Consider the following 26,192-nt stretch of genomic DNA (forward strand, 5'->3'; position numbering starts at 1 on the left):
TTGTTTTGGTCTGAATCTGTTTCATTTTGTATCTTTAATCCTTTTCTGACCAGGAAAGCTTTTAAACTGCTAAGCTGCATGGCTAGTACTAAAGCAGGGCTGCTGACTCTGCCCTGCTTGACTTTTCAACATGGCACAGGTACCAACAAGTCAATTTAACTCCCTGTTGTAGTGGGTAGCCATTCCAGCTTGGTTCTGGAAGTTCCAACCCCCATGAGCTCTGCAACTGTCACGCCTACGAGCGGGCGAGGGGGCACCTGGGACCGAGAGCTGGATGAGCAGCGCTCTCTCTGGCGCTCTCTCGTGCTGGACGCTGACTGGTGGAGATTGACTGTGCAGAGCTCGGAGAACACGCTGGACTGCGTTACACCTTCCCAGACCCTGCGACTACCCATTACTTAATTTGTGAGTTACGCATTAAATAAATATCCTTTTAACTACGTGAGTGGCAAATAATTTCTCAATACCCTGTAGCTAGAGTTTTCCTGCTTGCCACAGTCAGGACAAATCTTTGTCACCTGCCAGTCCACAGCCGCTCAGACCCAATCAAGTAACACAGAGACTTATATTGCTTACAACTGTATGGCGTGCAGCTTCTTGCTAACTGTTCTTATACTTAAATTAATCATTTTATAATCTATACCTTGCCACATGGCTGTGCTCACCGCATCTTCACATGCTGCTGTCATGCGCGGCTGCAGTGTCTCTCCACCTCAGCCTTCTGCTTCCCACAATTCTCCTCTCTCCTTGTCCCACCTACTTCCTGCCTGGCCACTGGCCAATCAGTGTTTTATTTATTGACCATCAAGCAATTGACATACAGACCGTCCCACAGCAATCCCCAGTTCTGAGAAGTAGTATGAAGTAGCACGTCTGAGTTTTTAAGCCCATAGCTATGTTCCGAAGCCTGTAGGCAGCAGCTGTGAGAAGCCTCTTTGACTTGTGGCCCATGAGAGACCCTGAGAGTTCATCACGTTGCCACTGAAGCCCCACATCCCCACCCCAGGCCCAGCAATGAGCGACATAAACTAGGAAGCTGTTCTTGGCTCTGTTTTACAACCTTTCCTTCTTTAAGCTCTCAGGTTTTATGTGGAAATGCTTATCACATATCTGGGCACCAATTGTAGATTGGAGTTTCTTGATCCTGCCCAGTTCTGCCCAGGCAGCAGCCGTTTTTATAAAATAATCACTCAGAGGCTTAATATGAATTACAAACTGTTTGGTCTATGGCTCAGGCTTATTGCTAGCTAGTTATTACATATTAAATTAACCAATTTCTATTAATCTATGTATCACCATGTGTCTTGTGCTTTACCTGTGTACATCTTGTTCCCCTGTCAGCTCACAGCATCTCCCCAGTTCTGCCTTTCTTTTCCCCGTATCTCTCTTGGATTTCACACCTGGCTATATCCTGTGTTGCCAAAAGCCAAAACAGACTCTTTATTAACCAATAGTAGCAACATGTATTCACAGTGTACAGAAAGACCATCCCACAGCATGCATTTATTTGCATGCAGTCTTGGCTGTCTTCAAAGGTTAACCTCAGCCCAGAATCTCTTATTTTACCCAGGTTCATGTCACCAGTCTCTCTCTGGATTCATTCCTTAGTCTTCTATCTATTCTCCTCCTCTGCCCTTGGTCTTTTCATTCCATCCTCATTCTAGCAGTCAACATAATGCTGTTAAAACACATAAGACCACATCCTGCCTTTTTTGTCAGTCAGCTCTGTCCCACTAGCTGGCTCCCAAATAATGACACAGAGGCTTATTATTAATCATAAATGATCGGTTGTTAACTTAGGCTTGTTACTAACTAGCTCTTTCAACTTAAATTAACTCATATTTCTTATCTATGCTCTACCACATGGAGGAACCTTTTTTCAGCATGGCATATTCATCTCCTGCTTCTTCTGTGTCTGGCTGGCCCCATGACTCTGCCCTTCTTTCCTAGCATACTCTCAGTCTGGCTTTTCTACCTAACCTTTTTCTGCTAGTTAGTGGTCAGTTGGCTCTTTATTAAACCAATGAGAGTAATACATATTCACAGTGTACCAAAGAATTATTCCACAGCAACAAACATTCGATTTGTTTCCCTTTTCATTTGTATTCTTGATCCCTCAGACTTCATCTCTAACTGCTGTTCTAGTAGTCAATGGCTTATAGCAAGATTGAACTCACCTTGTAAAAATGGGTTCGTCCTGTCTTAGGGCTTTGTTTCTCTATCTGAAGTGTTCTGGTTCACACTGCCTTCCCCCAACTGTTCTTTTCAAAAGAATCTCCTTTAATATCTGACAGCTACTCTCACTGCTAAATCATGTATGTTCCTTCCCTAGTGTTTTATTCTTTAATATTGTAACTTCAGATTAAGTCTCTGTAGATGTTTCTTAATAATTCTGCTTAATACATTTCTTTCCCCAATAAAATGACAGTATATGATGAAATATAATGATAGAGAGTAACAAGAATATACAGGCTTGGGTTTGTGCCTGTTTTGTTTGTTCCTGTGTATGCTTTCAGCATCTAAAATAGTGTGCAATATATAATGTGTGCCAAATAATTTCTTGATGTATGAACAAGTCTTCTGGACAGATTATGTGAAGCTCTTTTTCAACAGACACAGTTAATTTAAAAACTAGTGGGCAATACATGGAGCTAAGCTAAAGGTGTTTAAGAGACAGAGCAAAGTAAAGCATCCTATAGAGCAGTGACATTTTCTACAATGTCACATGGCAAGGAATATAAGAACTCTTCATCCTAGAAGTTCGTGATACTCAAGGTCAAGTTTTGTGATTTACCCTTGTCCATTTCTACCTCCCAGGGAGAATTGCAGCCTAGATTTTTAACAGGGCCTATATTGGGAAGGTGGGAAGTTGTCAGCACTAAATTATACTCACACAAATATAAACTGAACTTAGGGAATGAATACATGAGGAATAAAAACATCAAATTTATGCACTACCTTATTTATTTTAAATATGCTGTTAGAATTTGTAAAATGTGATCATTTTCTTTAGTTTATATTCCAGTGTGCAAAATTCAGGAGTTTTAGTAAGAAATTAAAAAACTAAAAACACATTTTTATACAATTCCATAGAGCATTGCTGAGAATAAATAACAAAACTTATTTAGCCAATAATAAATCAATTTAATGTCCAAAGAAGTCAACAGAAAGAAAAATCATAGCTTAATCTCTATGAAATAACTATGAAGGTGAAATTAACTTATCAAAATTAGCTGTCAAAACAAAGCCATTTAACACTCATTTACTCACCTATAGTAAAGAAAAGACAGTTTCTGTGTGGTTATGTGTGCATGTGGGGGGTTGGAAGAGGGAGGGAGGGAAGAAGAGAAAAAGAGAGTACCAAACATTTTATTGAGGTCATGGCTTAAACAAGAAGTGGGCGAAAACTGGTAGCAGAACTCGAGGTTTCACTTTTATTTACTGATATTGCACCATCATAGGGACAATGTCTCACTTTGTCTGAAGGCACCAGCAGAGACCTTGGTGATTACTCCTGTATGCCAGACCATATGTTGCTCAGAATATGGCATGTGTTAGGTTAACTTTGTAGATGCAGTTTTATCATTTTTGAAGACATACACAACATATGAAAGCTATCAAGTAACTGAGTTTTTACACTGATGAGTTATCTATATGTCACTTCAAAACCCATCTTCCTAAAAATAGGCTATATATAATTTCCCAAGAGAGTAGTACAACTTACAGCTTTTAAAATGTCATCCCCTATTCATCATGTGAGACTATCTTCTGATTTTTCATCTGCAGTTTTTAAATTGCTAATTACCAAGGGAAAATATTACTAAGGTAACTTTCTGACTTTTAGAATACTGTGATGTGAAGATAGTGTTCTGGGAATTGATAAAATTGATGATAATTTAGTATAATATGAAAATAAAACTTGTAAACATTATGCTTTCATTATTTAATCAATAGTTTTCTTGAACATATTATATAAATGATGTACCAGTCAATGTTTAATCATCTACCAAGGTACTACCCATGTCTATGAATTCTCTCCTAAATGTGAACTGCTTCTTTTTTTTTAAGTTGAGGAAAAGCAATGAAGTGCTCTGTTTCAACATGTTCTATGTTGATTCCAGACCTATTCACATCAGAGTGGATCTCAACAAAGCTCATCATCATACCCCTAAAATTCCACTGTTCTAAACCTTGACAAAAAGTCTTATGATTATGAAATAATCTATGATCTGAGGTGAGTTTTAATTAAATTACATCCATGCAAATTATATCCATGCATACATCAAAATAATTTGCATCTCTTTGATTTAACAAATCTTTCTCTAAAACTAAAAAGGGTTTAGTTCAGCCTACAAGTTATACTCCATTAGTGAGGAAAGTCAGGGAAGAGCTCAGGCAGGACACTGGATGGCAGGAACTGAAGGAGAAACCATGGAGGTAAGTTGCTCACTGACTGGTTCCCTCTGGCTTGCTCATGAGCCTTTCTTACACAGCCCAAGTCTTCCTGCCCACCAGTAGAACCACCCACATGAGCTAGCAATTAAATAAATCCTACATTAATTAGCAATTTTTAAGCATCTCACAGACTTGGCCACAGAAAAATCAGATCTGGATAGTTACTCAATGGAGGTTCCTTCTTCCAAGGTGACTGTGGGTTGTGTGAAGCTGACAGACAAAGCTAACTATAATAGAAACTCCATTTTGTAGTGTGGTTTCTTGTTATTTTTTTCTCCTTTTCCAATGCTGCCTGGAAGTGACCAAAACTCCAGCTCAGACATTCATGCCTTTTAGTGAACAGCTTTGAAACTGAAGTGTTTTCATGGTGGAAACAGTTTGTATATATTTTAAATCTAAGTAGCAATACTACTACTTTTGGGACATTGTAAGCTTGAGCTGCCCCTAATTTTATCTCATTTACAGTTGCTTATACTCAGATGATCCTGTCACAATTTACCTCCCTCTGTTTGAGGTTCCTTGATAGCACTATATGGCGGTTTGAATAGGAATCCCCATGGACCCGTGTGTTTGAGTGCTTGGCCCATATGGAATGGCACTCTTATGGGGTGTGGCCTTGTTGGAGTAGATGTGGCATTATTGGAGGAAGTATGTCATTTTGGAGGCAGGCTTTGAGGTCTCATATATGCTCAACCCTTGCCTAGTGTGGCACATAGTCTCTTCCTACTGCCTGCAGATCCAGATATAGAACTCTCAGCTCCTTCTCTAGCACCATGTCTGCCTGTGTGCTGCCATGTTTCTTGCCATGATGATGATGGGCTAAATCTCTGAAACTAAAAGCCAGTCCCAGTTAAATGTTTTCCTTTATAAGAGTTGCTGTGGTAATGGTATCTCTTCACAGCAACCCTAACTAAGACACCATGCAAGCCCCCCCCCTCCTTCATGTGACAGTCACTGCTCTATTACTAGAAATGCAACATTCATCCAGGTAGATACAAACCAAGAAGTCAGAACTGAAAATAGTAATAGATCTCTGCTCCTTCCTAAAAGGCCAAAACAATGACAATAAAAATGTATAAACTCATGCTGAGAACAATTCATCTACAAAATAGAGTTCCCATTATCTCCTCTCATTTACAGTCGATCACACTCCAATGATCTTGCCACAATTTAACTCCATCTGTTGGAGTTCCCTAAATATCCATCCCTCTATGGTGGTTTGAATAGGAATGCACAACCCTCTCTGCCCCATAGATTCATGTTTGAGTGCTTGGCCCATAGTGAATGGTACTGTTAGGAGGTATGGCCTTGTTGAGAGCCTAAGAACCTGAGTTCAAGTCCACAGAACCCCCAGAAAAAGCCTGTGTGATCATGCACATAACTGTAATCCTAGGATTGGGAAGAAGAAAAGGGAGGGGGAGTGGAGACAGGAGGATCTCATGGTTTTCTGGCCACCAGGCCAGGTTCAGGTTTGTAGTCTCTCACCGAATAAGGTGGAGAGTGATAGAGCAGGACTCCCAAGACTCTTCTCTGGCTTCTGCATGCATGTGAGCATTCACACTCTTCACCCTTGTTCATATTACACATACACAACTTTAAAAATTATAGCATGTAGTATAAATTAACAAATTTGATAAAAAGGAAAAATAAGTATCGGAAACCATTTTAGGTTTTAGCCTTCTCTTGTCTACTGTGTGCCTGGGCAGAGAAGAGAGGCAAATGGTGGGGACTGGGGGAATGGGTGGTGAAAAGATAAACGGATTGAGCTTTTGGAATCAATTCCACAGAAGACTGGAAGAGGAGGGACTACCTGTCTCTGGCATCAAGTACAAAATGCAAGACTGAATACAGGTGGATTGATTGAAAGCCTCCCTCTCTGAAGACTCCAAAGGAAAGTATCTATTGACAATTACAATGGGATTAAGAAAGACATGCCTGCATAAGCATCCACCATAGTGAGGCCACTGTTGGTGGGCTCCACCATTTCACAAAGAAACTCAGTTGTCTTTCTTTGTCTTATGTGTTTATGGAAATGGGCACCCAAAGATCACCAGACCTGCATAGATGGAATCTAACTTCCGGTATCAGAACAAAGCAAATGAAAGAACACTGTGGGAAGCAAGGACAAGGGGGAAAAGCCAAGGAAAACTCCCAGCAAATATAGTAGCTCTCTATAAAGAGATAGAAATAGTGGCATTGGTAAGGCAAGAATAGGAAGCTATCTTAAAAACAGTAGAGGGACGGCCAGAGGACAAAATAAATCATAAACATTAAAGTATGATTAAACAAATCAACCAATTTAACTTGAAATACAAAGTTAAATTAATTACTTATAGAGTAAAACAAATTAATAAAAACACTGGCAAAGACAAAGAAAATACTAGAGCAATGAAGCTTCTTCCCTACTGGCTAGCTTTCACTGTGTGGGAAGGTGCCATGCATGCTACTAGAGGAGAAAATCATCATCAGTCATACCCAGCTGGGAGGCTGGTGAGCTACAACAATACCCGGCTGGCAAGAGATGCTCACTGTGTAGCAGTGAGACAAATGTTACCAGGGTAATCAACCACTTTATGATTGGATTTAAGGCCAGACCCACAAGACAGAATCCATGCCTAGCACTATTACTGGGGCCAAGAATCTGTGGCTAAATATGTTAGAGGTTCCAGAGGAGAATCTTAACTATTATTACTCTGCTAAATGGGATAATATTAAACCAACTCCTAATGGCTTATCATTATATCCATAGATTAGTGCATTACTTAGCCCTCATGGGAGGTGCTTCTTCTTTCAGTAGATACAACATGCAGAGAGGAAAAGTCTTCGGAGTACGTAGTCCTAAATGGGACATGTATATAACACCACTTCCACCCAAGGCTCATTACAAAAAATGGGGGAAGGGGAGCAAAAACACTGTAATAGCAAGAGACAATGGATGCCAGCAATGAAACAGTTAAATTGACACAACAGGACAGTCACATATGTTAACTCACAGCAATTGCGACAGCATACATAAATCTTGCATAAAATTAAGCCAAACAAAAATCCAAGCATGGGTTAGGAAGTTGGGCCTCAAGTCCTGCCCTTAGCTAAGGAGCTATTGGCTATTTATGGCTACTAGGGTGAGGACCAATTTTCTTTAGGGATGAGGACTCTGAAAGGCTACCCATGCTCAGTACATGGCCCTACACACATACTGCCGGCACTGAGCGGACTCTGAGTTTGGTTTTGTTTTGTTGTGTTGAAGAAGAGGAGGAGATGAGATTAGGAGGGAATTTGAGGGGAAGGAATGGAGAGGATGGGCTTGATCAAAATCATGAAAATCTCAAAATTGCAAATATTTTAAATGAAAGAATCATTTCAAATTATATAGGATAAATAATTACAGAATAAAATGAAAGAAATGAGGGGGGAAATCAATAAAAAGGTACCAATATTTTCAAAAATTGAGCACATAAATTTAAAGTTGAATGAATTCAGAAAGTTCCTCAAACCCCAATAAATTAAAACTGGCCTACAACAAGGTACCTCATTATTCAAATTTAAAAGCCTCAGGAATAAATAAGATTTTTCAAAAGGAGTTATGTTGGGGGAGAAAGGCACTCAAATAAGCAGAAAATGTCATTTCCAGAGATGGTAGCATGCATGTGCCTGTAGTTATACCTACTGGACAGACTGGGGTGCGAGGAAGGGTCACGTGGGCTCAGAAGTTCTAGAGCAGTCTAGACAACAGAGTTTCCTCTGGGAAGGAAAAGAAGGGCAAGAGAGGGGAAGCAGGAAGGGGGGGGGGGTAAACAGGAAAGAGAAGTGGAAGTCAGCAGGAAAGGACAGGGTCAGCGAATCCTAGAGGAACAATGAAGAGAGGATTCCAGACGAAAAGCTGTATGGTATGGAGAACAAATCCAATCTATTTCATCAGAGCAGAAGGAGAGGGATCAAGACAGGTGTTAGTTGTTGCCAAGGAGGGACAGTAGGTTTTGCCATACTGAGAGGTATTTAGGAATTGACCATTCAGCAATATATTTAAAAAAAAAAAAAAGCTAAACAAATCCATTTTGGAACATAAAATGAAATGATCAACCTCAAAGGAAAAACAGAAGTAAGGAAACCAAAGTAAAACCCAAATGAAGACTACAGTTTGTCAATGAAGATTATTAGGAGACTGGTGCATGTTAACAGGGATAGCCTGAACAATGACTATTCATTTCTCTGGAACTGATGGGAGAATGATGGGAAAGAATATGGAAGAGTGTGCAGAAGAAATCTAAATCATAATTCTTTGTGATAGGATGTCAATAAATAACCACAGCAGTTTAAAAATTCATGAAATTGCGATCTCAGTCCTTTGAGAGTCAAGGGACAGGGCACTGCTATTTTCATTGTAAATACCGCAGCACTGTTTTGCTTTTAAAAGTATGCATACATATTGTTGGAATAAAAATTCTGCAAATGCTAATGTGATTTTCATAATAAACATGAAGACCAAGTAGCCAAAGCTTGGTCAGATCAGCTAAACTAGCCTGAAGTCGATCACAGCAACGTATTTTTTTATTTGTTTTATTTTTAATCTATGTTCCACATGAGATGACAACTGTATAGAACAGATGCGCAGAGGGGGGCAGTTTGTTTGGGGAAACAATATTCACAAGACAGTGAAGGGACCACGTATGGACCAAGATAGGAGCTCAAATGAAAAGAGATAATGCTTTACAGGGAGCTGGGAACTGAGACAGCCCTTCACAGCCTCTCCAGAGGTTAAAGGGAGCCGGGCCTGCAATTTTATTGACAGGTCATAGGGTGAAGACTGGACCAGGGGAGGAAGTGTAGTATCAGTTGTGATGTTAAGTGAGTCAGCTTCCCGTGAACAGAGAAATCTATGCTGAAACCCAGGGTGCAGCTGAAGATTAATAGAGGGTCTCTAGGACAGGACCCAATGGGTGAGATACCAGAGCACCCACTGACACCTTCCTTGCAGAAGCTGCTCCCTCAAAGTCCTAAAGGAATGTTGGGAGATACAGCCATGAAGAGGCAGGAGAGAGTGCTCCATCAACAATGCAAAGGGTATCTGCTTTTCTATCTTGCCTTTGTAGCCAAGAAGCTACACTCACCACTGACATCACTCAGATGAGCTGGGAGGTGGGGTGTGGAGACAGGGCCATCAAGGCAGCCAGCCAGCTCACACTGCACGCTGTCCTGCAGCAGTTAAATGGGGAACAACAACAGAGGAAACCTCAAAGTTCTGCCAAAACAGTGAGTTCCTGACTCTCTCTAGCTGAACCTACTGTTTGTGAGGGAGAAGATCACAGCATTTTAGAGTGTATATCCTGAGTGCCTACTATGTGGCTGGCTTTGTGTAGGACACTAGAAGGGTGCAGGAATAAACCTCCAACATGCAGATACTTGAGCAGGTGCAGATATAATAGTGATTTGACTGTTTGGGGAAAATGGAACAGGATCTAACATGACTCAGGAATATTAAAGGACAGGACTAACCATATGTATGAGATGTTCCACCTACCATAACCTTAGGAGGATAGACATTACTTATTAAGAACAAGATCCCTGAGCCAGCCTGACAGAGTTAGGAGAAAACAAAAGGTCAGACGGAGTAACGTAACTACTCAATATAAATACCAATGCAAACTAAATATCTGCTGACAGCTTACTGAAAGTATGCTGAGACGTAACAACTATAGCTTTAATTCCAGAAAAACAGAGCTGGAAGTTAAAAGAGCTGTGGCCTCTAACTGGCCACCTGCATGACTTTGGGATGTTTTCTTTTCTCAACAATGAAATCACCTTCTTCTAAATGTATGAATTATTACGTTGTTTGGATCTTGATTTTTCTCCCAATATTGTAAATTTATAGCGATAGCTGAACAATTAGAAAAACGTAAGTGTACCCTGTAATTCAATGTAGGAAGCACTTTTTGTAATATTTAACAAAGAAACTTACTCTTTGGGAGCAGGGACATGGCTCAGTGGGTAAAAGTACTTGCAGCACAAGTATGAGATCTAAAGTTCGAATCCCTAGGAGCCAAGTAAGTGCCAGGCATACATTGTGAGCACCTGTAACCCCAGAGCCTCTACAGCAGTGGGTCTCAACCTTCCTAACGCTGTAACCCTTTAATATAGTTCCTCAGGTTGTGGTGACCCCCAACCATTAAAATTACTTCATTATTGCTATATAACTGCAATTTTGCTACCCTTAGAAATCATAATGTAAATGTCTGATATGCAGGATATCTGCTATGTGTCCCTCATTACAACCCACAGTTTGAGAACCACTGCTCTATAGGGAGATGAGAAGTAGACACAGGAGGACTCCCAGAAGCTCACAGATCAGCTAATGTGGCATACACTGGAGAAAAGCAACTAAGAAACCCTGTCTCAAAAAGGTAGAAGGTGAGACCCTACACCAAGGGTGTCTTCTGATCATACACCTTCTGTGGCTCACACATGCCTGGATTCACCCAGACAAATTCATACACGCATGCCCATATGCATCATGCATACATACACCCATATGCACACAAGCATGCAAGTGCACGTACACACACACACACACACACACACACACACACACACACACGTCCATATGCACACCACACATGCACACACACAATTTTTAACAAAACTCATTCTTTAACATTTAGAACTCTTAAGTATTATGAGTTCAATTTTTTGGCAACATACTGTGTCAAAATATTTCAAATAAAAGATAAAAACATGCTTTTGAATTATCTTCTAACAAAAACACTAATCCAATCAATTATACCACCACACCCTGAGTTTACCATCTGAAGAACTAGATGCTAAAGGTAAAAATACCTAATGTGTGCTTTATTTTGAGTGGTACAAGGCACTCAACATGCACAACTTTAGGATAGCTTTAGAGGTAATATTTCATGCAAGAGCTGAGTTTTCTCCTTCCAAAGTCATAGTTTCCCCTTTGCATAATCTGATTCCAGTATTTTCCCTCGTGACAGTTTTTTCTATTTCTAGACAGTTTTGTGATAGGTTTATCATTGTTATTTTATTTTGGTCACAAGTCATGAGTAATTCATTCTTCATTTGATTTATGCTATTTATAAAGTGCCACCTCAACTATTACTGCAGTTTAGCATCGGAGTTCTGACAGCCCTAGTAAATGAAGTGCTATCTGCCATGGCGGAATTGTGGAGGCTGACTGAGAACATTCTATTTTGATCTAATTGTCCAAACGCAGTTAGCAGTGCCTTTAACTGCTCTTACCATGAGGCAAGATGCATGTGTTTCATACTTTGATATTTCAATATGTAAATAATGCAATTATTTTTATTTTTGTCATGTTCTGTTCGTGTATTTCATCACATATTGTACAAATGGTTCTGCAAAGACCATGCTCCAAAATGCCACGTCTTCTTTTAAATTTTCTTTTGAAAATGTCTGCAGTTGTGTACAATTGTTTGTAGAGTCATCTTGTATCCGAAAGGAAGATGCATGCCTGTGTTAGTACCAATTTAGTGCTGTGCTGTTTGCTATCTGGGAAGAGGCAGGTGGCCCAGCAACCTCCTTGAACAACTGGTGGTTTGATTTGCATTCTGTAAAGCAGCTGAGCTGTTCTGTTTTAGCTAACAGTGTACCCCCAAAACACAGTGACCACTTGGGTGACTTGTAATACAGAAGGTGGCAATGGACTCTGTTCCCTGCTCTTCTCCAGCACGTAGGCAATTATCCATTTTGCTCAGGTTGAGTACCAGGTAGAGGTCATGCAGTTTAGATATGCATTGATAATGATGCCTCATATTGTCTCAAATGGATTAACTTTTATAAACATTGTTAATATGCCAATACTTAAGTTTTTATGCATTTCAGAGATGACTCAGAACTATGAAACTAAATTTGAAATCAATAAACACCCAAAATGTTCATTGAGAATGAATAAACTAAAAATTATGTATTTTTTATTTAATAGGTAAATGTAATGCAATAAAATAAACAATAAACAGTGACGTTCTAGTGTTTATTGATGAGTCCATCCATCCTCCTTGGGATACTGTGAGATCCTTGGCCCCTGCGGAACAACCATTTCTGTGATGAGCTCACACTGACATCTGACATCCCTTTCACTTGCCTGTGCATGATCCTCATTTGCATCCCATTTCTGCCAGCTTCAATATAGTCTGATATCAAGTAAGGAAGTGTCTAACTTTCCTTTCTGAATCTGTTCCAAGACCATTCTTTCAGTGCAATTCCTCATCAAATGTGTTTCTGAGAAATGTGATAATTATATATATATTACATATTATAATATGACATAACATCATAGACAAAAAATAACATATTTGATTTAGACAAAACAAACATGAGGAAAATAATACAAGAGAAGGCACAAGAAACAGAGACCTACTCATTCACATACTTAGGAATCCCATAAAAACACTTAACTAGAAGCCATAATTGTGGTGATATTTTATTTGTGCTCTAATAAATAAAGCTTACATGGAGATCAGAGGAAAAAGCCAGCCACTATATTAAAAATAGAAGTCAGGCAATGGCAAAACACGCCTTTAACCCTAGGATTCGGGAGGCAGAGATTCATCTAGATTTCTGTGAGTTCAAGGCCACATTGGGAACAGAGCCAGGCGTGGTGGCACACACCTTTAAATTCTAGCACTAGTTAACCATAGAGGTCTAGAGGTCTGTATAGACAGACAGGAAGTGATAGAGCTGGGCAGAAAAGGGAAGTGATGTAGCTGGGTGGAAAGAGGAAGTGATGTAGCTGGGCGGAGAGAGGAAGTGAGATGGAAGGGCACAGAAAGGATACAGAAGTGAGTATACAGGAAGTGGCTCTCTCTTGGTCTGAGGATTTCCTAGGGTAAGAACTTGGGGCTGTGGCTTGTTCTGTTCCTCTGATCTCTCGGCTTTCACCCCAATATCTGGCTCCAGGTTTTTTATTAATAAGACCATTTAGCAGTCTCTGTTCATATGAGCTTTGATCATATTGATTTAGAAGGCCTGGTTTTCTTGGTTTCCTCTATCCCCTCTGGCTTTTACACTCTGCCTCCTCTTCAGCAGGGTTCCCTGAACCCTGAGGAGAGTGGTTTGATGGAGAAATCCCATTTAGGGCTGAGTGTACTGAGGTCTCTCACTCTCTGCTAATGTCTGGTTTGGGTCTCTGTATTTGTAGACCCACTGTAGAAAGAAGCTTCACTGTTGGTGGCTAAACAAGGCAGCGATCAATGAGTACAGCAGAATGTCATTAGAAGTCATTCATTACTACTTTTTTACTTCTTTAAAGACCAGTAGTATTTGGTTTTACCCTAGATCCCTGAGCTATCTAGTCTCAGGTTCTTGGTCAACCCAAACAATGTCATATATGGGTGCCATCTCCTGTAGCAGGCCTTAAGTCAACTCAGATATTGGTTGGTTACTCCCAAAAACCCTGGGCCACCATTGCCCTAGCTTATATTGCAGGCAAGATACCATTGTAGATCAAAGTACTTTTCCTGGTTTGGTGTTTATGCTTCTCTTTTGGTAGTGTGCAGAGTACCTTCCTGTACCAAAGGCACTAGAACACAGGGGTGAAAGCTCTGTGTAGGCACTAGCCCATCTTCTCTATGTTTGATGAGTTGTGTAGGACAACTGTGGTAATTTGTCTGGAATTGTTTTCATAAACAAATCCCTGCTGTTCCAATTTAAACAAAGATAAAGAAAAGAATGCCTACACCCTCCTCTTATATTTCATTTTAAGCTTTGACCTAAAGGTATGAGTAAATTGACTACTGTGATTGCCAATTTCATAGGGCTGAGCTTCCGCCATATTTATAGTTTTGTGCAACCTCTCCTGAGCTTTAATGTACTGGAGTTTCGTAGCTCCTGCTAACCTTGGCAAGATGAGAACAGAATAGCTTCCAGGCCTATGTACATAGAGAGCATGCATCCTTCCCAGTAAGTACTGGCCTCGTGGCCCAACTGTTTAGACTTTCCCATCATTCCTCCCCACTCTGCCACTTGGGTACCTATAGCTTTCTCCTTCTTCAGTTGGTGATCTCTTTCCTAAAGGCTGCCAGTATTTAAAAAAAAAAAAAAAAAAAAAAAGAGTTTAAAAATGATTGTAACTGAGTCAACAATCCAGACAATTTCCCTTAGTCTTTGAGAACCCATTAGATACAGAAGTCATGATGGCTACCACCAATTTAAAAAACAAAACAAAAAAAACAACAAAATCCACTTACCCCAAATTTGGCCATTTCACCAAAAATTGTTACTAGACCAGAACTCAGTTCAGTTATCAATGTTTGATCCTCAAACCAGACAGATGAAACTATAATTTATCTCATAGTCCTCTTTTTTCTAGTACAAAACTCAACTAGCTGTCAGTCAAGACAAAGCTTAGAAACCTTCAAAGGAAAACTGAGCATTTTCAAACTAAAATGCACAAATTACTTCAAGAACTTAGATTTGTGCTTTGAAAAGTGTCAAGCTAACCTAATCACAGAATGAACTGATGGTCTATTCACTCTGGCTTTCAAGTTATAATTTTTTAATGTCTGTCTCATATTTTTGACTGTCTGTCAGACATTATTACCTTGGAAATCCCACATCCGGTGTTGGTGCACTATAACAACCTCCAGGGAATGGCAAGAAGAATAAAGCAGCCCCATGAAAGCACATGACGTATGGATATTCCTACTGGCTTCTTGACCACAGAGAAGACCTTGAGTGGTGAGAACCAAATGGAAGCTGGTGAGGAACACAGGCCTACAAAGACAGCTTTGCATCATCCTAGCCATCCAAGCTACACCTCAAATATCTAGAATGGGGTGTGGATAATGCTCACAAAGTGTGGGGAGGCCCACTTCCTGCCATCTTCATCTGGAGACCTGTAACTTCACACTTAGGAAAAGAAATGTAAGTAAAGTAACAATAATCTGTTCAGATTCATTTAATGTTAGCTTAGCATTGGATGAGCTGAAACATCTTGCTCATGGTGTCACAAAGTCATCCTTTGAAGAGTCCCCAGGATGGATCAGGCAAAGTGGTGGTAGTCAATGTATTTTTCACTAGTCTTCTTTGTCTGATTTGTGACTTAAGTTATCTAGCCACTAAACAGTCTCCCTACCTGAAAATGAAAAGAAATGACCATGTTGAAGTCATAGAAAGGACAAAGAAAATGAAAATGTTGAAGGATATAATGAATGTAGAGTACCTATACATCTCATTACTATTATTTGGTGAAACATAAATTATTACATAGTTTCTAGTATAAGTTATGTGATACCATATAATGTTGAAAGACTGTTTAACATATGAAAACTTTAAGAAGTTTTTGTATTGAATATATCCAACATTTATCACTTTTTCTCTTTAAATTATAGACTGTTCTATTTAAAACAGATACCCTATAAAGAAGCAGTGGTGTAGCCTACCAAGTTTCTATGGTGACATTTTAAAAGATAATGAGTTTGAAGGTGAGGAATCAGAGTCATGAATGCTTATGGCTGAATGGTAACATCCCTATCTGGTCTTCTAATCGAGGGTACTTTGCTAACACATTTTTAAATAGAACAGTGATTGTGATATGTTGTACCAGTCTTTAATAAATATTGGAACACATCTAAATAGGCAATGGTTTATTTTATTTCATCATATATATTGAATGGCTATATAAGCTGACCATTGGTCAATGTGCCTTCACATCCCAGGTCAAAGTGTTGACTTAGGTATAAGCTACTGTTGAGCAGAGACTCCTCCCAATTCAATCATTGGCATCTCAATGGCATCAAAAGCCTCCAGTTCAATCACTTAAAGCCTGTGCTTCAAATGTACAGAGTTTGAGAAGAGTCCAAGTAATGAGACACCAACCAAGACAGCCTGTCAAACTAAAAATGCTGGTTGTTGCAACAGAAGAGAAGCTGCAAAATTACCAAAGAAAACTCACTATGAGGACTAAGATCATTTACCATACTGACAACCACTAACTTGTAAAGGAACTGAAACTGATGCTCGTAACTCCACAAATATTTATTTTGCAAGATCCATGAAGCGAAGATCCAAGGAGACAGAACTGCCTACTCTCCAGGAACTTCTTTTGCAGAGGGGAGGAGGGGGAGGAAAGAAAGGATTACCATAAAGCCTTTAAGTTAATACATGAATAAATGATATTAAATGTCAGAAAATGTGTGTGCTCTGGAAGGGACAGTGGGACTAAGAGAAGGGAGAGGGACAGTTTGTAAGTAGTTGTCCCATCCAGACCTCACTGAAGGGGGAAATCTGGACCCAGGTTAGATGGACAAGAAAGAATTAATCAGGCAGATGACTGAAGAAAGAACATTCTGGGAGAAGAAAATCCCATATAGTAATGATGTATTACACGAAACTTTGTATGCGTCAAAGTAATATTTCATTCATTTATATAATAATTGCACACATCGAAATATATTTTGGACATGTATTATTTATTTATTTTAACATAACTCTTTATTGATTCTTTGGGAAATTCATATCATGCACCCCAATCTCACTCATTTCCCAGTCTCTCTATATCTGCCTCTCACCCTCATAGTGTCTCCCCCAAAAGAAAATTTAAAAATATTAATTAAAAACAAAACAAACAAGTCACTTCGCTCCTCTATCTTTCTTGACTGTCCAACTCCTCTTCATTCCTCCTAGTGGCATTGGGAGCCACGGTGTGTCATGCAGTAGACCCTTTTGTCCACTCCGCTTTAGTTGCTGATGTTCATTGCAATGAGTTGTTGGTCTGGTACAAGGCCTATGACTTCTGCTACACCATCAATACTGGACCCTTATAAAAACTTCTCTTGGATATCCTGAGTCACGGAGAGCCTGTGGCTATAGTTCCACAGGACCAGTCCCTTCAGGAACATTGGCAGGTCATAGATAGGGTAGATTTTGAGGTGGGTGAACTCAAAGCCTTGGATGCATATCTGGGTGGTAGCTGACTTGGTCAGTTCTGGCCCCTGGGACTGGCCCCCTTAGGCAAGGGGTGGAGCCAGCTCTTCTATACCCATGCCACGGGGCCAGCTCTGCCATGGCCATGGTGAGCGGTGGGGCCATCTCTCCCAAGAGTGGTGGAACAAGCTCTTCTGCTATAGTGGCCATCGAGAGGCAAGGCTAGCTCTCCCAGGGTTAGTGAAGGATGATACTCAGCATGGCCTCTGGATTTCAACACTCATGGTTCCTATAGTCCCCTGTGGTAACATGGACCATGGAAATCAATGCAGACCCCAGCTGCAGCAGGACCAAAGACCCAAATATGGACCCTGGCAGCAGTTCACCCAGGTCAGTATGGTCCTGGAGGCAGTATGGCCTTCTGGACACCAACATGGTCTCAAGTGGCTGACCCACCCCCTGGTATCCACATGGCCCTTGGTGGTAACAGGAGCCATAAAGATATGAATTATCTTTAAGGGAGTCACTTTCTTGTCTTCAAAACTACACGCTCAAGTGTCATCATAGATCCTATGGCTTCCTGGACATGTCTGTCTAACAATTTCTATCAGGACTCTGGAGTTTAGACCAGGCAAAGTAAGGGAAACAGCACCCATTGCAAATGTCTCTTTGTAAACAATTAATTCTTTCCTGGCATGGTTCATATTATATCAGGCAATATGAAGGAGATAAATATATCAATGTTCCCTGAAGAATAATTTAAAAGTACTTCAATTTAACATCCAGCTTTCACTTTGGTCTTCATAGTCAGAGGTGAACTGTGTCTTCTCTGATTCCAAGGCCAATGTTGGAACTTAAGAGGCGTGGAAGAATCAGGGAAATAGTCCATTCCTACTACCTGCCCCTCACCCTCTGGAGGGCTGTTTGAGGGGACGAGGGGAAGGTTTTAGCACAGAATTCGATGCTTGGTACACCTGCTGTAATGTTTCCTAGATCAATTCAAAAAATTGATACTTTAAAAAAGAAAAAGCCTAATTTTTTGTTTGTTTGTATATTTATATGTTTTTTTTTTTTTTAACACCAGGGTATTATGAGGGCAGCCAAAGCAAAAAAAGAATGCAATCGTGGAAAAAGCCAGTCACATGTTAAAGCAGAATTCATGAGTGATATCCAGGCCCTACACTAATATGCCAGCATGCTTTGCCTAAAGCCCACCTGACTGACAAAGCTGTTCTAGGTTTTTTGTTTTCTTTATTTGCTTGTTTGTTTTGATATTTTATTTGTTTGTTGTTTGTTTAGGTTGGTTGGTTTTTCATTTGCTTACTTGTATTGGGGTTTCTGTTGTTGTTGTTTTGTTCTCTTTTTCTAAGATGGTAAAAAGAAAAGAGAAGTTGTAGGAGTATGCCCTCAATGAGCTCTGAGTACAGAAACTTTGCCCTATAAGTGTTGCTTAATGGAAACAGGAGAAACAAATTTCAAATACTTAGTGAGTGTCATTAGTGCTTCATACAGAGTTTCAGTACAGAGTGAGGACCAACGACAAACAAAACTACTGGTTTTGTTTTGATTTTTAAATTGTATAAAAGTTCTTAAATTAGCATATGAGGTATTAGATATCATTATGGCTTTTTTTTCCCTTTTAGTTTTTTGAGACAGGGTTTTTCCATGTAGTCCTGGCTGTTCTAAACTCACTTTGTAGACCAGGATGGCCTGGAACTCACAGATCCACCTGCCTCTGCTTCCCAGGTGCTGGGATTAAAGGTGTTTGCTACTACTGCCCAACCTCATTATGGCATTTTTTGACAAAGTGTATTTTAGTAGCTTCTTCTCTCTCATCTCCACATACCTCCCTGCCAGCCCTGACCACCCTTGTACCCTCCCTTTCATGTCTCAGGCCAGCACCTTCTTCAGCGCTCATCTTTACCCTCTCTTGCCCTCCTTTCCAGGGTTTAGGCTCACTCACATTTACATACACTAACACAAAGACACACACACACACACACACACACACACACACACACACACATACATTACACACTAATGTCCACATATGAGAAAGAAAATGCAGTTTTCTATCCTTCTGAGTTTGACTTAGTATTACATTTTCCAGATAGATTTATTTTCTTGCAAATTTCACTTTTCCTTTTAGTTAAATAAGATTCCATTGAGTATAAGTACCATATTTTATTTTCCATTCATCTGTTGATGGGCATCTAGGCTGATTTCATTAGGATTTTTTTTTTAAGAAGATGTTGGCACAGGGTAAGAAGAAACAGTGTAGTTTGAACTTTGTAGGTCAGAAAGTGGCTCATCAGTAGTAACCAACCCCAGGTAATATTCTAAGAGAACATACATACTAAACTACAGCCAGAATCCCTGTAGACAGTAGACACAACACTGTCCACTGTAGACCCTGTAAGCTAAGACATGGTGATGTCTAAAGAACTGCCCTGTACTCACATTATTTGATTTTATGATGAATACAAACAGCATCTAGGTTTTTTTTTTTTAATATCCCTTTTCAAAATCATTCATAACATCTAAAACTTGACACACATTTGGGAAACCTGATTTATGAGTTTGTTGATTTGTGGGATATTGTGCCAGAAAGGAGATAACATAACATCTTAAATGACAGATGAATGGGTTTGTGCTGGCTCTTATTTATCGACCCTCATCTCCACACATTCTTTCTGTTCTGCCTTGTGGTACCAGGCTGGTCTTCACTGACCATTATCTCTCATTTGGCCTTTGAGTCACTCCCAGGTCTGGCAATAAGGGACACTGGAGACTACCGGGGTGAAAAGAAGCCATTTTCCCTCTCAGGTGTTTAGTTCAGTTTTGCTTTGTTTTGTTTTGGTTTTTTGGTTCATTGGTTGGTTTTTGCGGTGCCAAGGAAATATGGGAACAGCGTTCAGGGATCTCTGAGGCCTTCCATACAGTGACGGCATCTCTGCCAGGACACAGTAGAGCCTTCCTTCTCCCAGCAGCAGGCAGCAGGTTTGTGCCCGTGTGGGTCAGAATGTCTTCCCCTCTTACCTAGGGCTGGCTTCTTCCTACAGTTTCTAGCTCTGGTTTCTTTACCTTGTTGAGTAGTTAAGGCACCTACATCTACCTTACTTAATATACTTTCTATTCGAATGTCTAAAGTGATTCCCACTCCACAGTTGGCTAGTGCTAAGCTTGACCAAACTAAAACCAAGTAACAAAGAACAATGTAAAGCCTTCCACTTTTGTTTTCTCCTGAAATGCATTAGGCAAATTAGAATGTTATTGTCATTTTCCTGGTTTCTTGACTATTTGGGGATGGTAGGTGCATGAAATTAGTTTTTAAACATTTTCTGCCAGACACAGTCTCATCCTAGCAGAAGAGACTGGCCAGGAGCACACACATTCATATTCTTACTGAATGTCCCACCTCAGATGCTCCAAGGACTGCTTAGCCATATTTGAAGACTTTATTTGTGGCAAGGCAGAAGTTTGACATGATCATTAGTCATGTAAAAATCTCATGAGGAAAACAGGAAATCAGCTGCTATACTAGCTTCTTTGATGTCAAATTTAACTACTTCCAAAGATTATGAAAAGAACGGTAGGAACCCAGGATCTAATTGAAGTCTACATATTCAACACGACATTGTGGGTCCTGCACAAAAATATCATACACTCATTTTTGTTTGCTTGCAAAAACATATGAACTATTAGTGTCCAGGTACCTTCACACAGCTCAGTGGACTCAGGGTATTGAGACCTCCCCTAAATTATATCAAATATGATATAATAACCACCAGAATGAAAAGATGCATTAGAAAAGTTCACAATATGGAGTCACATGTCTACTGCTGTCCTCTTCTACCTTTTGAAGATTCTGGTCAATCGACTACATTTTCTCTCTCATATGTGAATATTAGTCAGGTGTGTGTGTGTGTGTGTGTGTGTGTGTATGTGTGTGTGTGTGTGTGTGTAAAGCTTAAGCCACTAGAAAAGAGGACAAGAAAGGGTAGTGATGAAGTAGGATGGTGGGGTGGGTGAAGGAAACATGGGACATGACAGAGGGAAGGAGACAGAGAGGATACAAGGGGCATCAGAGTTAGCAGGGAAGTTTATAGAGATGAGGAAACGTGGGACATGACAGAGGGAAGGAGACAGGGAGGATACAAGTGGCCTCAGAGTTAGCAGGGAGGATTGTAGAGGTGAGGAAAATCTAGTAAAATACACTTTGCTCAAAAATGCCACAACGATATCTAATACCTAACGTGCTAATTTTGAAAATTAAAAAAAAAATGTAAAAATCCAAACAAAACAGGGAGTTTCAGTTGTTTCTAACTCCGAATTCAAAGCTGTGCTAAGCACTAAAGGCAGCCACCAGGTGTTTGGAATCTCTTTGTCTCTGTTAAGCAACCCCCATCCAGCAGAGTCTCTGTACCCAGAATCCACTGGGGGTATACTTTTATAACCTCACCTTTCTTTTTTACATATATGATATCATTTAAAACAACTTTTCAAAAACATGCACATACATTTAATATACACATATTGCTTATTAGTGGAGACACTGCTGTCGCCCTAGAGAAGCCCTTCAATGTTACCACGTGAATGTCCTCTTAAGCACCTACCACCCATAATGCAAAGTTTTAATGCTTCACAAAGAATTATAAAATTTATTTTAATGCCTCCTAAAGCCACCTTATTCATTGCTAGGTGTTTATATAATGTAGACTTGAAGAAAGATAGGAGATGAGGGGAACTGTGAGGGGAAAAGCACAGACTTTGTGATGAATTATTTTCCCGGTACATAAGACGATGCTGTGTGAGAACAAGACAGCTTAGCAGATGCACAAATCCATTATCTCTTCACATGGCAATATGCTCCTCCTTTCAGAAAAATCCAAGCAAACTTGGAACATAAAATAATATAAACAGGTTGAAATGCAAAGCAAAAGAATAGAAACAATTGGTACAAGCTGGTAGGATAATAACAAGACACACCACATAGGTGAGCCTAGATCAGACACTTCCATTTATGTTCACCACTCAAAAAAGAACTCAATACACAGTCACCCCATTAAGCAGCTGGAGCATCAAATCTCCACCATGGGCACCCACACATCGACAGGCACATCCCACAGTGAAGCACACGGGTGATGGCTTTCACACAATTGTCATTTCAGTTTTATTTTGCAAAGGCTCATGGGAGCTATTCCATGACTCACACAACCAATGTGTCCAGAAACAGGTGTTTTTAAATGTACATCTGGTGATAAATATTAAAGATGAAAGTTCTGACAGAGTCTGCTCATTTTGTTCCCACTTGGCTTTGTGGCTGCTACTTACACAGTTGCAGATGGAGCTCCACAGACGACTCCCGGTTCTCCTATCTTGAACTCCAAATGCCATTTTTCCTCAAGAATTTTGGATATCTATAAAATTATTATCAAATCAAAAGATTATAAATCAAGATTCACAGCTGAACATTTCTGAGAGGGAATTTTGTCTCATTCTACATAAAATAGCAGTTGTCTCTTGGCTCCTATTATAACCCCATCCTCCGAGTTATGCTAAGAAATTTTGGAAGTATAGCTAAAGCAGTACTGCACTATAATTACAAAGTTCAGGTTCTAACATCTGTAAAACCAAAGTAACCAAAGCCAGTCCCCTACTCACTCAGAAACAAATTTCTTCATCAGTAAAAGAAGAGGAAGAGTGTTCTTTTTTCTTTTTTTAATTAAGAAATTTTTAAATTTATTTTACATATCAATCACAGATCCCCTCTCTTCCCTCCTCCTGCCCCCCAGCCTTACCCCTCCCATCCCACCCCCTATTCCCTCCTCCAAAAAGGGAAGGCCTCCCATGGGGAGTCAGCAGAGCCTGGTACATTCAGTTGAGGCAGGAAGAGTGTTCTTATTGAAGAAGTTCTGCTGTGAATTTTCAATATCATAAAACATGGAATATACCAAAAATCTGTCACCATTATTACACACATAAGTACAGTTTATTTCCCAAAACCACAGGCAGATTTGGGCATTGGTTCTGTGTACGTTATAATGAAATGGCATGTAAAAATTAACTTTGGGATTACTTTTAGGAAGATAAAGGAATGTGTGTGCTTTACCCTTCAGTCAAACCTTCTTTGGTATAACCAAAATCCTGGGCAAAGACTCTGAGAGGCAGAAACAAGAAAGATAACAAACTAAAAAACTCAAATCTAGAGGATTTACATGGCAGTTGGTTCCCTGGATTTTCCTCTTGTCCTATATATCCCACATTGGATTATAAAAAAAAAAAAAAACAGAAATTTGAAAATATTAATATTAATGGAAAGATATGGCAAAGAAGAAGGGGAAAAAGGAGGAAACAGGGAGGAGCAGAAGTATGATGAGAAGGAGGAGGAGGAAGAAGAGCGAAGGAGGAGGTGGAGGAGAAAGAAGAAAAAGAAGAAAGAGAAGGAGAAGAAGAAGGAGGAGGAGGAGGAGAAGGAGAAGAAGAAGAAGAGGAAGAAGAAGAGGAAGAAGAAACAGCCAAAGGAAGCCTGCCTTCTCATGCCAAAGGATTGTGAAACAGGAAGCATAGCAATATGGAAAATGTTGATAAAAACCACTTTACCCTAGTCAAACAACACCTAAAATAGTATACTATTGCCCTGACAAGCAGAAGTGGGTGTAGAGTCTAGTCATGAGACCTTGACAGGCTGAAAAAATGATATGCATCCTTCCCCTCCAGATTGATAAAGAAAAAGGCAAAATGGGGAGCTGAGACTTGCGTCCCTGTCAGCTGGTTAAGAGGAGCCCTTTGATGATATCAAGTGAGAACATAGAGGGGAAATAGGGCCCTGAACTTCTGCTCAACTCAGAGGTAACAAAGCTTACCTGCTCTCTTTGAGGTGGATCCAGAGGACATACTGTAGAGTTGGGCTTTTAAAATGGGGCTTGGGTGACAAGGATAATTCCAGCAGAACCCGCAGAGGCCACTAGGTAAACAGTAAGATGATGTCACTCCCTCCCAGTCAGGCACCAGAAGACTAACAAGTATTCAGATTTTGACCAATGGGGCAATAATTCAATGGACTATGAACTCAATAGTTAGAAGCAAACGACACCCATAGACAAAAACATAACGCCTTGACCTAAGTTCCATTTACCCAGATTAACTGAATCAGAGGTTTGAATACAAAACTATAAAACCTGTTTAGAAGATAGTCCTGGGGAACATTTCCAGGATATAGAATTTGATGAACATTTTGTAGACTTAATCCAAAAAGCAAAATCCAGGGAACTAAACTAATTAATTAATTGTACCTTCTTAAACACTTTCACTCTGTGAATGAAAATGTTAAGAGAATTAAAAGACATGATACATGAGGAAATATTTGCAAACAGACAAATGTTCATCAAGCTCACTTAAAACTAAATAGTAAAAATAATCCAGTTAGAAAATGGGGGCTGTTGGGGGGACAGGAAAGCATGATTTCCTCAAGAGGGCACACATACAGCAAATGTGGAGGTGAGAAAGGAGCCTCTATTGAGAGACTCCAAATGAAGACTACAATGAGATAAACATCCTGAAACTTAAGTTGGTAAGTATCAAGTGACCATACTGAAGGCTAGCAAGGATATAGAGAAACTTCATCTTTTGCGTGGTACTGAGGGGAACAGGCCCAACACTTTTTCTTAAGATAATTGAACAGATATTGGACAGCGCAGCAGTTGCACTCCTGGGCACTTGTCCCAGAGAAACAAAACCTTATTATTATTTATTTGTAATAGCCTAAAGCTGGAACACTCAGGAGTAATAGAGAATGAGCTATTGACAGATACGAATTAGGCAGATTTCAGGAACATTGAAACAAGTCAAAAAATCTCAAGGAAGAGTTATAATGTGAGTCCATTTATGCAACATTCTTGGAATGATCAGTTTGTAGAGATGGAAAACAAATTAATTGCCAGGAGTTGGGGCATTGTGGGACAGGGAGTTGAGCGTAGCTGTAGAGTTTGGGGGAGATATCTTTTGTCTTGATTATATTGGTGGTTATATAGTCCTACACATGTTTCAAAACAGTATAAATTCATACAGAACACTGAGTCCTGCCTTTCACATTTTACTATAGTTATGTAAGACAATCGGTTGGAAGAAACTGAAGCCAGAGTCTGGTACAGTGCTTCTCTGCAATTTTCATGGCTCTATAATTACTTTAAAATAAGAATTATGTGTGATTTCAAATTTTTCATCTTGAGGGCATTTCTGGAGAACAAGAGGTTTGTATGCATGTCAATCAAAGAAAGCAAAATGCAACTCAAAAAAGTGACTGCATTGAAAACATGTCACAGATTATTGTGGCTTAGAAAACAAACAGTTCCTTTTAATTTGAGACCCAAGTAGATTGATGGTTTTCAGCCTCCGGCTACATATTAATACTAAGAGGGAGCTTCCACAGTGTCTAGTGTCCAGCCCTACCTTCATCATTTCTGATCTGGGATAATTTGCATTATCCAGGATGGTTGTAAACCTGTCCTGGAGTGAGGAAAATCAGAATTCATCGAAGAAATGAAACATCAGCTCCATATATAAAATTTGACAGTCTTGTTGAGTACTTCTATAAGACAAGTAAGCCTGAAAGTTGTTGGTATTCTAACAGTGAGGCAATATGAGGTCAGTTACTAAGTCCCATTGCACCTTCTAAACCTTTGAGCAATATTTATTATCCATGCACCTTAAAAATGAAGTTGTTAATTTGCAATGGGGGTGTGCTTAAAAAAGAATTCTATGAGTGGTCCTTCAGATATGGATGATTCTCTTGAATGATATTTTTCTTTTGAACGGTTATTAACAAAAATCAAGGGTAA

At 39.8% G+C, this 26,192-nt stretch overlaps 1 pseudogene; it reads left to right on the forward strand.

Moving 5' to 3' along the window:
- The first annotated feature begins 213 nt into the window (after nucleotides 1-213).
- LOC114703722 overlaps nucleotides 214-26,192 on the forward strand; it is a 32,143-nt pseudogene continuing 6,164 nt past the window's right edge.

This window comes from Peromyscus leucopus, chromosome 4 (assembly GCF_004664715.2).
Source record: "Peromyscus leucopus breed LL Stock chromosome 4, UCI_PerLeu_2.1, whole genome shotgun sequence".
Lineage (NCBI taxonomy): Eukaryota > Metazoa > Chordata > Mammalia > Rodentia > Cricetidae > Peromyscus > Peromyscus leucopus.